The 15059-nt window shown below is 39.3% G+C and overlaps 1 long non-coding RNA gene across 3 annotated transcripts in view; it reads right to left on the reverse strand.

The window, feature by feature from the left end:
• The window catches only part of LOC125097082 (uncharacterized), a 32626-nt gene extending 17870 nt beyond the window's left edge, over positions 1 to 14756 (reverse strand). For all 3 annotated transcript variants that reach the window (XR_007126487.1, XR_007126488.1, XR_007126486.1), the window contains exons 1-2: positions 14648 to 14756; positions 14140 to 14245 (exon numbers count right to left, since the gene is read on the reverse strand). This is a non-coding gene — a long non-coding RNA (uncharacterized LOC125097082). The remainder of the gene's footprint in view (positions 1 to 14139; positions 14246 to 14647) is intronic.
• Between the last annotated feature and the right edge of the window lie 303 nt (positions 14757 to 15059).

Raw genomic sequence — 15059 nt, forward strand, 5'->3', positions numbered from 1 at the left:
TGTTGAGCCCATTTTTTAGGCTGAGAACTAGATGGAGAAGCTCTTCTTGGCTGGCTTGGCTTAGGGGTCAAGTTTGACCTTTCAGTTGACTCACTGGGGATGGGATGAGACCCCAGCCTAAGAGGCCAGACCTCTAGGAAGTTTCAGAGTATGGATTTACTCTTCCTTCTTCTTCCCACTGAAAAGCTGAAAGGGGTTGAGGGGGAGGGTATTTCTCATGGCCAGAGCCATTTTCCCTGGTGGCCTGCCTGTGCCTGTCCAAAGGCCTGGAGAGCAAGGGAGGAAAGTGGGGCCCATTGTGCTCTGCCTAAGCAGATGCCACTGACCAACCCTGTCCTTCTGCCTAGACTGAGAGCAATTCAAATCGTTTTGTTTCTTTTAATTTTCTAAAAAGATTTTTCCCCTAGGAAAATAATTCCTCACTAACTTAAGTCCAAAGGTGATTTTTTTTTTTTCCTTTTACAGAATTGGTGGTGGGGGTGGGGGGAATACCCTGTGGCTATTTTTAACACATGTGAGAGAGAAGAAATTATTTTTTCTTGCTTAGATATTCTGATATTCCCACCACTGGTAACTGACATTTCCCAAAACTAAGAGTGAAATTTCCCAGTAGGGTCTCAAGTCTGAATAAGATTTATTAGAAAATAAGAATGGAAAAAAAAAAAAAGAAAAGAAAAGAAGAATGAAGAAAACAGAGAGGGGTAGAGAAAGACTATAAGAATTTTTCACAGGATTCTAGCTTTTGTCTCCATAAAAAAATGGAATTTCTTTAAGTTCAATTAAATTTTAATTGAATTCATAAGCAACATCTTACCATAATATGATTGCATGCCTTGATTTTCCTTTTTATATCCACAGACTGATTTTTAGGTTTGAAATTTAAAAGAACACAACTGAATGTTGTTTTTTTCCCCTCACTAAAGAGTTCAAACAAAAAGACAATTCAATCAATATCGAGTTTGGGTTAACCAATTCAAAGTGACTAGATGAAAGTCTCCAATGAAAGCATTAAACATCCACTGAACAGAATACCTAATTAGTATTGATCACCAAATAATTCTAAGCATCTGTGCTATTCACATAGAAAGGAAGCAATATATTTTCTTGGAAAAATAAAAGCAACCCTGTATCTGGAGCTCATTAGAATGAGGAAAAGAAAAAAAAAGGCCTGATACAGTGCAACTCATGGTACTGCCGCCTTAGAAAACAATTCATTGGGTAGGACAGTTTGTTTAGCAAAAGTTGTAATTATGTCAGGGGGTAGAAGATAAGACATGGGATGAGAGCTGGGCTAGCAGAGAAGTCCGAATGAGGACAACAGTGACAGCCTCGAGTATCCATGTGGGCTTTCTGCCTAGATAAAAAGGACATCTGACATTTTTTTTGTGTACTTGATGCTGGCCAGTAAAATTATACCCACTGTCTGTGATCCTCCTTATTGACCCAGCTACCTGATGCATTAATATTGTACTGATTATACAGGTAAGAAGTGTGAGGATTGGAGAAGCCAAGTAACTGACCCAAGGTCGCCCACATCTTCAATGGCAAGGTGGAGTTCCAGCTGGCTTCTCTCCTCATCCTTCCAGCATAGTGATTACTGAATGGGGGTGGAGGGGAACCCTTCCCAGACTCCCCACGAAAAGTACACATGGACTGGGTGTGGTACAAAAACAATGAATACTGTTATGCTGAAAATAAAAAATTTTAAAAAAATGATTAAAAAAAAAAAGTACACATGGACAAGTACGTTTCAGCTCGCCGTCTTCTTTTAATTACTCACGCCATTGCAGGACGCCTCAGACAGGCTGGAGTTCCTGGCCTTCCTTGTGGAGGGGAGACTTAGATAATGTCATCTCTTTTACCCAGAATCAGATGAAAAGCAGGGGCTATCTCTTGGCATCCAGGTGTGCTTAGAAAAACCCAGAGGACTGACTACAGTTTTCAGTTTTGAACTGAACGTTTTGGCCTAATAGAACAGAGGGGATAGTCATTGCTGAGGAGGTGGAATGAAAGAGAATGGAAGAGAAAAATTCTTAGTTAATTCATTAGCTGAAAGTTGAAATAAAGCTAGAAGGCAATGTTAATACTTCTGTGGAATCTGCTAATTTGGAAATCATTAGCCTATTTCTTTATGATCTGAGGAAAAATCAGGAAGAGAGACTGGGGTTGGGGAGGAAAGACTTGCCTGAGGTGGTGACTTCTCAGCAGTTTGAGTTAAGAAGGATCCAACCTTGAGGAGCATTGAAGAGGAGGAGAGATTCGGGTGTGGGGATACAGGATAGCTGGGTAAAGACCCTGTGAAGCTGACAGATTCAATTTTTCTGGGATTTACCCTTCTATCTTTTGTCTAAGAACCGAACTTCCAGACTAAGGATGTGTTTTATCTGTACCTATTTTTCGCGTTACCTTCAACCAGACAAGAATGTTCCTGCCCCTTTTTGTATATTGCCTTAAGAATGCTTACCCTTAGGAGTTTGTTGTAGGGTTTCAGGGACATAGGGATACTTCATGGTCTGAGGGCAAGTGCACCCAGGACCCCAGCAGGGACCTGGTCCCAAACCTGAAAGTCACCAGGAGTGAGGCAGAACACCCTCCCCATTTCTGCCCTTTGTCTCTATTTCTCTTCATTAAGCCTCTTAACTTTCCACCTCTGCAGACCTGCTTTATTGCTCCTATGAACACGTGTTGGATGAGGTCACAGAAAAGCTCAATTTCTATCATCTTAGTTCCAGGAACACTACTCACTGAGTCTCATTCCCAAACATGAGGGCAGAATTGTGACTGATCCAGTTCAGTCAAGTGTGAGCCTTAGAGCCTATCATCTGTCATTGAGAATGTTGATTTTAAATGGGGAGAAAGTTCTCTCTTGGGAGAAAGGGGTCTGATATGAGATGGGCAGGCAGGCAGTCTCCTACAAATTCCCTGTGGCTTTCCACATCATGCTTTAACTCCTCATATCATGACTTCTAGATTCTCTGAAGTATACTTTTCCCCTTTATTTCATGTTAACTGCTACTTACTCTCACTACTTTAGAAATAATAATGTGTCCTCTGCTTTCCCCAGCCCCAAGTTCACAACTCAAAGAGACCCAGCACAAAGAGAACGTTGCTCTTCCGTGAATTCCCACTTCAGTCTTGTCTCCAGATTAAGGGGCATGAAGGAAGGCTGAATTTTTGCAGTGCAATCAAGTACAGTATATTCTTTTAAAAAGAGAAGTGATAAAAAAAATTAGTCTCCTTTTTTAGGATTAGATTAAGCATTTCTTTCTTTCTTTCTTTCTTTCTTTCTTTCTTTCTTTCTTTCTTTCTTTCTTTCTTTCCCTCCTTCTTTCTTTCCTTTTTTCTTTTCTTTTCTTTTACTTTAGAGATCATCTGATCCCTTCCATTAAGAACTAGAGATGTTAAGTGCCTTGCCTGGAGTGAACATTTGTGGCTGAACTCTGTGTATAGGGCTTTTCCAGTTGTAACATGCTGCCTCCCACCCAAGTATGTTGGGGACCAAGTCACAAAATAAGAAGAGGAACTGCAGGAATATCACCAGCCTATGTCTTAGCTCGGAGTGGGCAACTGTTACTGATGGACTCCTGCTGGTGCATGTGTGCCATTGTACAGATATTCCGAGAAGCAGAATTTTGGATGACGAGGTCTCAGTCAAGTCTTTCTGCATTCTGGAGACGCTTTGCTGACAAGAAAGGCCAGGGATGCTGTTTGGGATGCTGCCCACCTTTAGGGCACAATGAACCCTTCTCTGCTGAAAGAGATCAGAGAAATGGGATCTTCTAGAGAAATCACATGCAAAAATAACTCTCTCTGGGCCACCATTACCAAATTGAATGTTTGGATAAGAACTAAGTGATTTCCGTGACTACTTGAAGCTCTAAATTCTCACAATTCCATGGTAAATATATAGAAAGAACAGGAGAAACTCATCATATAAGAAAACACAAAAGGGATAGATAGGAATTCCTCAGACTAAATACAATTTTTTAAAAAAAATCTAAGCATTTTTGGGGCACCTGGGTGGCTCAGTGGGTTAAAGCCTCTGCCTTCGGCTCAGGTCATGATCCCAGCGTCCTGGGATCGAGCCCCGTATCGGGCTCTCTGCTCTGCGGAGAGCCTGCTTCCTCCTCTCTCTGCCTGCCTCCCTGCCTGCTTGTGATCTCTCTCTCTGTCAAATAAATAAATAAAATCTTTAAAAAAAAATCTAAGCATTTTTAAAAACAACCCAAATAATTAACTGCTTAAGAATTTTGAGTAAATGCTCTTGTAACCACTGTATAAGGGAAGAAACAGTCTCAACAATAAACTGTTTTTAAAATTACAAAATAAAATACTACCTATTAAATCTTTAAGACCCAGGCAAGCTCTTCTCTTCTGCAGCTTATTGAGCTCTTAAACATGGCTAACCTCATACCAGTGATCCTGCTCTCAAGCAGGTAAATACCCATTTGATAAAGGAAGACATTGGGCTTCAAAGAAATGGGTCTTTCTTTCAGGCAAAATAACATGCTCATGAGATCATAACCCAAGGTTTCAATAGGTTGATAGAAATGGAATTTTCTGAAATCAAAAGTAGCTTTCTTTTGTCCAGGGAACATACCCTCTTTCTGATTCTTTTTGAAAAGGCTAATGATGAAATCTCAACTTAATAAATGCTAAAACGATTTTGTGAATCAAAAATGATATGCAATTTTTAGATTATGCAGTTTTATGTTTACATATTTGAAAATATGAATACATTTATTCCCCCCCCCCAGAATTGATATCAAATAGATGCACCTAATTTTAAAAGTTGACCATTTTTCTTCATATTTGCCAATTAAAAAGGTCTTCCTATTTAAGAATGCATGTTTGTGTGTGTGTTGTGTGTCTCCATGTGTGTCTGTCTAATTGTGTTGATGGGGCTAAAGGTAACTGCCACATAAAGGGATGAACAAAGATTTATGTAAGAAAACATATGTCAGCTTTTTAAAAATGGGAAAATACCTATGTACTTAATTTCTCCTGAAGGACTTCTTTAGAAGGAGCCATGAGGCATAAAAAGGGTGCTATTTCGGGCAGCATTTTCAAAAGTGTGATAGAGTATGTAATTCATGTGGCATATGAATAAACATTTTTTTGAATAATTATGCATTTACTTTACACACACACACACACACACACACACCCCACCTAACACTCTGCCTTAGAATCATTGGTTTCTTTCACAGAATTTATTTGGGTCCTCACGTCTGCCGCCAACATCCCAGGCTTAGAAAGTCATCCCTTACCCCCTTCTCCCCACTCAACTCCCTGCATTGTCTTGTCTTTTTCTTTTAAAGATTTTATTTATTATTTTTTAAAGTAATCTCTACACCCAATGCGGGCCTCGAACTTCCGACCCCTAGATCAAGCATCACATGCTTTCTCTACAGACTGAGCCATCTGGGCGTCCCTGCAGTGTTTTTCTGACCCCCATCTCCCCATCTTCCCTAACTACAGGAACCCTTGCCGGAGCCCCCTGTGAATCACAGTAAATCATCAAAACCCAATCTAGAGAAGCACGCCTAGCTGCCCATCCAATAAAACAAAGCCATTCACTCTTAACCAAGAGTTATAGGTGACAGTGAATGGCTTGCTTTCTATTTCGGTTATTTTTTTTGCTACAGAACAAATTTCCCCAAACTTAGTGGCTTAAAATGACAGCCACTTTGTTTGCTTTCTAGCTTCTGTGGGTTGACAGCTCAACAACAGTGTGTCTGGTTTCCTTTGGTGTCTTCCAAAGGATGGCGGAGGCATCATCGGAGCTCCCCGGGCCACCCTGGCCCAGGTCAGCGGGCTGAGCACCCTCCCTCTCCGTGCTGGGCTTATGTGTGGTAGTTTGGGGCTTCCAAAAGAGACAGGAAATGGAAACCTTCAAGGCTTCTTTTTCTTTTTTAAATTTTTATTTATTTGACAGAGAGAGATCACAAGCAGGCAGAGAGAGGGTGGGGGGAAGCAGGCTCGCTGAGTAGAGAGTCTGACTCTGGGCTTGATCCCAGGACCCTGGGATCGTGACCTGAGCCCAAAGCAGAGGCTTAACCCACTGAGCCACTCAGGTGGTCCCCTTCAGGGCTTCTTAAGGCTTAAGCCTACAGCTGGGATACCATCCCTGTGCCATCTTCTATTAATTAAATAGTCCCAGAGCAAATAATCAAAGGGAGGGGAAATAAATTCCACCTCTGAGTAGGGGAGGTGGTGATAAAGAATTTGCAGACATCTTTAATTCACCACAATTTCTCAAACAAGAGAGTTCCTTTTAGTTTCTATGCAGAACTTTGAGGTTTCAAAACCTATTCACTAGCCTTTGGAATAAACTTATTTTCCTTGCATAAAAACCATAATAGTTCCCCGGAGCAGTGCAAGGTTAAGAGGTTAAGAACTGGTTCAGACAGACGGCAAGTGATTATAAGGTGATATACACATATAGAGATTACTAGCCTTTCAAGCAATACTCTGAAATCCAAGTTTTACAACCATGAACCTCATTTTGTAGATATTCTCGCATTCCCTGCTTTTAGATACTAAAATTCATTTTCTGATCAGTAAAGACATTTCTGTCCACACTTCTAAAAGTTAAAAAACAACAACAGACTATGCTTCAGAAGAAGTATCAGTAAGTTGGTTATAAGTAAATGTGATTTTTTTCCCATCCCAAATATATCTAAGCAAATAACAGTTTAACCTAGCATGGGAATCTTTCCTCCTTTAATCGCCTCTCCCTCTGAAAAATTTCCCAGAGTATTAAGACACTTTCAGAATAGGTATATCTATTTCTGTTCATTGCAGAATAGGTGCCTCTATTTCTGTTCATTTCACAACCTACCTCTCTTTTCCTCCTTTTTATTTAATCAAAATGTACACATTCATTTAAGGTAATTAAGGAGAATCTACAGGAGGGAAGTTGTATGAACAATTTAAAAATCACTCACATTCAATTTAGTAACTAGACTGTACTTACATTTTGAATGTCTGTGTGAAGATGTTTTTTGAGTCAAGTCTTTTAGCTGTGTGGGGAAAACTGCCAATTCTGCTTAACTGCTCCTGAGTGGGTTACTCCCTGCAATTCTACTTATGCTAAAGTAGATGCTGAGAGATTTGCTTCCCTTTGGCCTCTTCTGTGACTTGTCTAAGATTGGGATTGGTGAATGTTTGGGTTCAAAGGGCTTTTCTCTTTGCAAAGTAAATAGAAGGAATGGAGATGTGAAGAGTGCAAGTAATTAAGTAGGAATACACTGTCAATTTACGATATTGTTTCTACCCATGTCATCATTTATTGATTGTATTTGTTATTGTACGTGCAAAATGTAGCACTGGAGTAAACAGATTGAAAACAGCCTACTGGTTACTTACAGTGATATGGGAGCTCCACCAGCCCAGATATTTATCTGTAACAACAGGGTAGGAGTTCTTTACATCAGAGCTTTATAAAGATAACCAAAGGAGTAACTGATGTGGCAATGATTGCACCAACGCTGCTGAATAAGAACTACAAGCATTCTACAATATCTGGTTTATATAAGACTACAAATATATCGATTTTCTTTTTTTTTTAAAAGAGTGTTTGTTTGTCAGAATGAGAGAGCGAGAGAGAGAGCGCACAAGCATGGGGAGCAGCAGGGAGAGGGAGAAGAAGGCTCCCTGCTGAGCAGAGCCCCATGCAGACACTCAATCCCAGGACCTTTGGGATCATGACCTGAGCTGAAGGCAGACGCTCAACAGACGGAACCACCCACGTATCCCCAAATATGTCCACTTTCAATTCCTCTTCGCTCTCACAAAAACCTTATCCAGGTCTATAGCAGAATAATCCCCATCACTGAATGGATTCTTCCTCCCATGTTATCCAAATTCTCCTGTCCCCTAGAGGGGAGCACGCTCGAGGGTAATTCCTGGGCGGCAGCTTTGTTGATTCATTTTAGGGCAGCTTACTTCGGGGAGGAAAATCGCCCAGATTTTGATACTCCTGAGAAAGACATGTGAATTCCTGTCCTCATTTCTAGCTCCAGGGGAATGGCTTCCTGTTTGCACCAGGCTCTGAGCCGCCTTCTGCCCTTACTCGTTCTGAAACTGCCCAGCTGCGCAGATGGGAGCGAAGTTTTATTTTCGCCTTTAGCAGAATTGGGGGCCGGGCTGAGAAGAGATTTCCCCTACCAGCGAAACGTGGATGCCCGAGAGGTTCATGAAAGCCATTACTTTCTCCATCCAGGACCCACCCACAGCCGGGAGGCCTGGAGGTAGGAATTTAACCCTCTGACGGGCCAGAGCAGATGGGCCGTGACGTCATCAACGTCCGCCCACCGCGCGCCCGAGGTTGGCAAGGTCATGGAGGGCAGAGCTGTAAGTGTTTAACTTGGTACAGTCCTCGCACAGCACTTCTCCTTCGACGACAGGGCTTCTCAGGTAAGCAAAACGTAGCCGAAGAAAAAAATGAGCCACACACAAGCCAAAGAGAAAAGAGAAAATAGTTAAACCCAAAATCCGTAAATGGCCTCCTTGGGGGTGGGGGGGGGGGAAGTAGCCTGGAAGTTTCCGAGTATCATGGAAAAAAAAAATCTTAAAATGCTGAGCAAACATCCAGCATGGTTTCAGGTAACAAATGAAAGAATAAAATACTAGTAAAATTTCCTAAATTAGTTGCTAAATTACATCCATTTGCGAAAAAGATTTGAGATTTAAATGAAGATGAACCCTCAGGTTACTTAAAAAGTAAAGTGAGAATAAAAATGGGTGAGGGTCATTAAGCCTCAAAAGTAGATGGAACACAAACACTGACAAAGGGAGGGAAGAGGTGTTTAGTGTCCTGCATGCTGCCCTAACTATGGCTAGAATTTTATAAGAAAAGAGATTTTCTATAGATATGCGGAAGAATAGAATATCCAAAAGAAATATACTATTGTGGTCTATTTGGAAACTTCTGTATAGGATCACTTTTGATGGATAAAGCAAGATAATGCCATCTTAAATATTAAGAAACAGCATTATGCTCTAGAAAGAACCACTAAATCACTAGCAGGAGGAGGCCTGGTTAGAAAGTCTGCACGTCAGTTTAAGGTCATTGATTGCACTTCAGCGTGCACTGATAGAACACCAATGTGTTTGGCTTATACTGTCATTTTCTGAGGAGTCCAGCACCCCAGGCATTCACTGGGATCATCTCCCTGTCAGTGGGTCCACAACATTCACCAGGCTCTGTGAGCAAAGCACTGACAAAGGTCTTTTGGTCTGCTTTTCTAGATTTATGATGACACATTCTCCCTCATCAAAACGTTTGTACATTTTTCCCCCCCGTCATTGAACTTTATCTGTATTTTTCTTGTTCTTAGATAAATATAAAGTGATTAAAAGATACTAATTTTAATTTCCCTTTTTATTTTTGTACTAAGGTTTTTTGTTGTAGTAATAGAATGCTAAAGTGATAGTACTATCATTTTAAGAAGGTTACTTAAGCAATTACTTAACATTTTTAAAAAAAGATTTTATATATTTATTTGAGAGAGAGAGCAAGAGCAGGGGAAGGGGCAGAGGGAGAAGGAGGAGCAGATTCCCCGCTGAGGAGAGAGCTTGGGCTCCATCCCAGGACCCTGCGATCATAATCTGAGCTGAAGGCAGATGCTTAACTGACTGAGCCACCCAGGAGACCCAGTTATTCAGCATTTTACATTATATTTGGTTAAATAAGAACATTAAGACAAAATCTACTGGTTTTATAAAGGAAAAAATATATCTTTAACATATGTGTTTATATATGTATATATGCATGTGTGTCTGTATGTATGAGTATCTGTATATGCTGAGGTGTATACAAATCAGTCTTGACACCTGGATACTGATGTTTACTCCTATGAGATGTCATGATCAAGCAAGATGCATTGCCCTGAAATTTTAAACACACAATTGCAAAATTCTGCTTCCAAAGTTCATCCATTTTGCCTGTAAGAAAACTCCCCTTTATTACCATATATGCATAAAATATGGACCTAATTCAGGAACGAGTGTTTTCTACAGCCTTTCCATACATTTCTGTGTAATGAGATGTCTTACTGTACTTACTATAAGCATATTGCTAGAAATTATGTCTTTGGTTTGCAGCTTTAAACCACCTCCTAGCCTCTAAAAAACAAGCAGTAACATTCCAAGTAAAAGTTAGAGCCCTGAGCACCTTAGAGAAGCATTCCCTGAAGTCTGTTCTGTGGACAGCAGTGAGAACCTGTGTGAAAGCCTGTGTTTGAAAGAGCTTGGGGGGGTGGTGGTGCGGGTAGGATCCTTGTTAAAAACATTTTGGGAAGCATTTTATATCCTCCCTGTTGGAGACTCACAACATACATTAACATATTAAAGACTCTTACATTTATGCTCAATTGATTTTCAACAAAGGTGCCAAGGCAATTCAGTAGGGAAAGGATAGTCTTTTCAACAAATGGTGCTGGGACAATTGGATATCCAGATGCAAAAAGATGTATTTAAACCCTTACCTCCCATCACTCTCAAAATTTTAACTACAAATGAATCATTCACCTAATTGTGACAGCTAAAATGATAAGACTCTTAGAAGAAACATAGAAAATCTTCATGACTTTCATAAATATTACCCAAAAAGCAGACGCCATAAAAGAAAAGATTTAGTAAGTTGAACTTTATCAAAATTAAAAATATTGGTGCTTAAAAAGACACCATTAAGAAAGGGAAAATATATGCCACAGAGAGGATATTTGCAGATCATATTTGTTTCAGGTCTTGTATCCAGAATACAAGGAACTCTAGCAACACAATAATAAGGAATTAACCCATTTTAAAATTTAAAAAATGAACAAAACATTTCAATAGGTATTTCAGCAAAGAAGATACATGAATGACCAATAGATAACATGAAAAGCTCCTCAGTATTATTGGCTATCAGGAAATCAAATCAAAACCAGAACTGAGATGCCACTGGGCAGAGCAAAGAAGACTAGTTGGTGACGGTGTGGGGAAATTGGAACTCCTACTGCAGGTGGGAATGCAAAATAGTGCAGCTACTTTGGAAGACAGTTTGGGTTTCCCAAACTGTTTGTAAGTTAAGCATAAACTTATTGTATCATTCACAACTTTAATCCTAAGTATACATCCAAGAGAAATAAAGACCTATGTCCACACAAAGACATGAATGTTCAGTAGCACTATTCACAATAGCCAAAGTTCACAGTGGAAACAGTCCAATGCCTGTGAACTCATGAATGGATAAAAAAGAGGTATATCCATATAGAATATTATTTGTCAATAAAATAAATGACATCTATCTAAAAATAAATAGCATCTATCTATCAGTAGATAGATGCTATAAAATGGATGAACCTCAAAAACATTATGCTTAGTGAAAGAAGCTAGACACAACAACCAAATATTGCATGAATCCATTTATATGAAATTTCTAAAAGAGGCACGTCCATAAACAGAAAATAGATTAGTGTTCACCTGGGACTGAAGGTAGGTATTCAAAGTAATGGCAAATGAGAACAAGGAATGCTTTTGAGGTGATAAAACGTTCTGAACTTGGTTAGCAGTGGTTGTACAAGTGTGTAAATTCCCTAAAAATCATTTAATTGTACCTTTAAAACACGTGAATTTTTCCATGGCATGTAAATTACACCTTAATGAAGCTGTTGCTCTTTAAAGGAGACGGTGTTCTCTGTTCAAAACAGTTTGGGAAACATTTTATATCCCATCTCTTGGAGATCCACAACATATATTAACATATTAAAGATCAAGAACCTCTATGGTAAAGAACCTAGTTAATTTTTTAATCCAACATAAACCAAACTCATATGACCACAGGAACTTAAAAAAAAATTATACCAATTAAACTGTTTCAAAATGAGTGATAAAGGAAATATAATTAGGAATTGCTGAAGAGAGTTCCTTCCACTCTCCATCCCTTAACTTCTCCAAACCCTCAAGTCTAAGGAAATGGCATACACGGGACTAACCTTGAGACTTTTTAGCAAAAATAAATACAATTTATATGTTTAGTGAGTCTGTGTGAATCAGCAAGCTGGAAAGGCCTCTCCACCCACCCATGACTGCCATTCTGTGTACCAGATTTTTGCTGGGGCATCAGGCTGAGAGGCTGAGATTAAACAGTAATTAGAAATGAAGCTAAATGTAATTAGTTATATAATTTTGAGTTGTTCCAGGGTAATTCCACTACTAAAATTATATCATAAAATTAGAGCATTAGGAAGGATTACTGTTAAAAGTAGGTGTGAATAAAGCACCTGATCCATGTATGAATCATGTCCAAAGGATTTGGCTCATATTTGAATCATGTGTAACAGTTGAATGACAAACATGTGCTTGCTAGATTCTAATAGTCGTTGGTTAAATAATTGATGTAGATCACATCTAGAGTCCTGATCATGGGAACTGCCATTGGAAAAAACTGGAAGCCCCCAATTCATGGGTCTTTTTTTCTTTATGGGGGTGTAGGGTGATTGTTGCTCCTAAGGTATGAGGAAAAATTGATTAGAATTACTTACATAAGGAAGGAGAAGAGGAATTTTTAGAAGCATTAACAAGATATATTTTGCAAACAAGTATTTTATACTTTTGTGTCAAAGAGAGAAATGAGGGGCGCCTGGGTGGCTCAGTCTGTTAAGTGTCTGCTTTTGTTTGGGTCGTGGTCTAGGCGTCCTAGGATTGAGCCCCAGTTTGGCATCTGCTTCTCCCTCTCCCTCTGCCCCTAACCCCTGCTTGTGTGTTCTCTCTCTCTCTCAAATAAATAAACAAAATCTTAAAAAAAAAAAGATTCTCTCTCCCTCTGTACCTTCCCTGCTCACATGCTCTTTCTCAATCAATAAAGAGAAAAAGAAATGGTTGTGGGAATGAGAATGGATAAAGGGTTTATTATACCCAATTGGTTACTTTGTGAAGAATTTCTTATAACCATATTAACAAAGAATGGGGGACCTGGGTGGCTCAGTCCCTTAATTGTCCAATTCTTGATTTCAGCTCAGGTCATGATCTCTGGGTGGTGAGATTGAGCTCCGCATTGGGCTTTGCAGTCATTGAGGAGTCTGCTCGATATTCTTTCCCTCTGCCCCTCCCCCAAGTGCTCTTTTTCTCTCTGTCGAAAATAAATAAATAAATTGTTAAAAAAAAAAAACTACTACAAACACATGTCTACATGGAATACTATTGGACTACGAAATGGATTTCCTAAGAGAATGATAATTTTTAATGATACTCCAGAAAAAATTTGGCTTCAAGCAAGGCACAGAGAATATTATTTGTCCTTTGTTTTTATTCCACGTATATGCAAATAATATTGATGAGCCCAGAAGATACCAGCCAGAATTTTAGAAATGTTGGTTTTCACATTTGGGAAGTGAATAGAAACTTTTGATGGAATTATTTTAGGGGCATGCAGGGTAAAATGCCCAAAGAACATTTTTAAACACCATTTTATATAAATTTTGCATTAATCAGTTCATAGTTACTTGTAACTAGAATACTCTTTTTTTTTTCTTAAGATTTCATTTATTTATTTATTTGAGAGAGAGAGAGAGAGTGAGCATGAGAGTGGGGTGAGGGGCAGAGGGAGAAGCAGACTGCACTGAGCAGGGAGCCAGTCCTAGGACCCAGGATGATGACCTGAGCCAAAGGCAGATGCTTAACCGACTGAGCCACCCTAGTGCCCTTGAATACTCTTTTAAACAAAAGTTTGTAATGAACAGGAAAACAAAAACCATTCAAGATTACACTTGTGTAAACAGGAAAAAAAAAACTCCCCTTGTTCAAATAAGGGGAGAGAGCAAGAACTTCTTGATAATCTCTAAAATCTCAATTTGTGTTCTAAGTACACATGTAAACTGCAGCTTAATAACATTCTTATGACAGAAGAACAAGTCAAAAAGGCGGTAGGTATGCAACCCCAGTGTACCTTGGAAACCCAGAATACCCCCTTTCTCCCAATCATCCCCATCCAAGTTAACCTGACTTTAGTCTATAATCTAACTTTTGTTTATATCAGCACTTGTCTATAAAGTTTGGGTTTCAACTATATCTATTTTGCAGATTCCACTTCCACTTCTTACTGGCTGTCTTATACTAGTTTTAAGGTTTTCCCCTCAAAATCAGCCTTACCTCTGTCAGTATTACATCTTCATATATTCTTCATACCTCTTCACGTTGGTGGAATCTTGTTTTCTCAAAAACAGCTTTGCAATTTCTGATGTGCATTTGCTGTTTTCTAAATTAAAAAATAAAACATTTTGCACTCCTGCTTGTAAACGGAATGCCTTATGTTAATTCCAGGTTGTATGAAGAGTTGAGGATGGGAAGTCAGGCAAAGACTCTTTTGAAGGATAGGAGTAGAGTTTATTTGTAAGGAGAGTCTGTCCACTGATAAAAGTCACCTCTGTGTGCCTCTTGAATGTGGGTAAAATGACAAAAGAGGGACCCCCCCTGTCAAGACTTTCTCCATATTTACGTGTCACTTCATTTTAGCCTATAGCTTTAAATGATCTCGGTTCTCTCCTGCCGGATTCAAGCACTATTAAGTATTTAACGATTGTTTTAAATAATTTTATTAGCAATTATGTAATCACCTTCACAGAATGTAGAGAAAAATGAGAGAAGAAAAAATAATCACCCTTTGTTCTACTCCTGTAATGCAGCCTTTGTTAGCATTTTAATATGTTTCCTTCCCTTTTCCATCAGTTCTTGTTGGCGTAGTTGTGATCACAGTCTACTTACAGTTTGGGGTTCTGTTCTATAGAATGAGATCTCCCTGGTTACTAAATGTTCTTCAGAATCATGATGCGGAAGCTATGCAGAGCACAACATTCTTGGCAGTTTTTCATTTTTTGACATCTAAAAAATCATAAACAATACTGTGATGAGCATTTTTCTGCATACGCTCTGTCAATGTTTGAGGTTTGATAATGATCTTTAATGAATTTTAGCCCTCCAGGGCTCTGACAGTGCAGCAGGGTGGCGCTGCAGGAGGGAGGCCACAATGCCAACCTTCTCCTAAAGTTTGCACTGATTTTAAAACTTAAAAA

Source organism: Lutra lutra, chromosome 4 (genome assembly GCF_902655055.1).
Source record: "Lutra lutra chromosome 4, mLutLut1.2, whole genome shotgun sequence".
Taxonomy (NCBI): domain Eukaryota; kingdom Metazoa; phylum Chordata; class Mammalia; order Carnivora; family Mustelidae; genus Lutra; species Lutra lutra.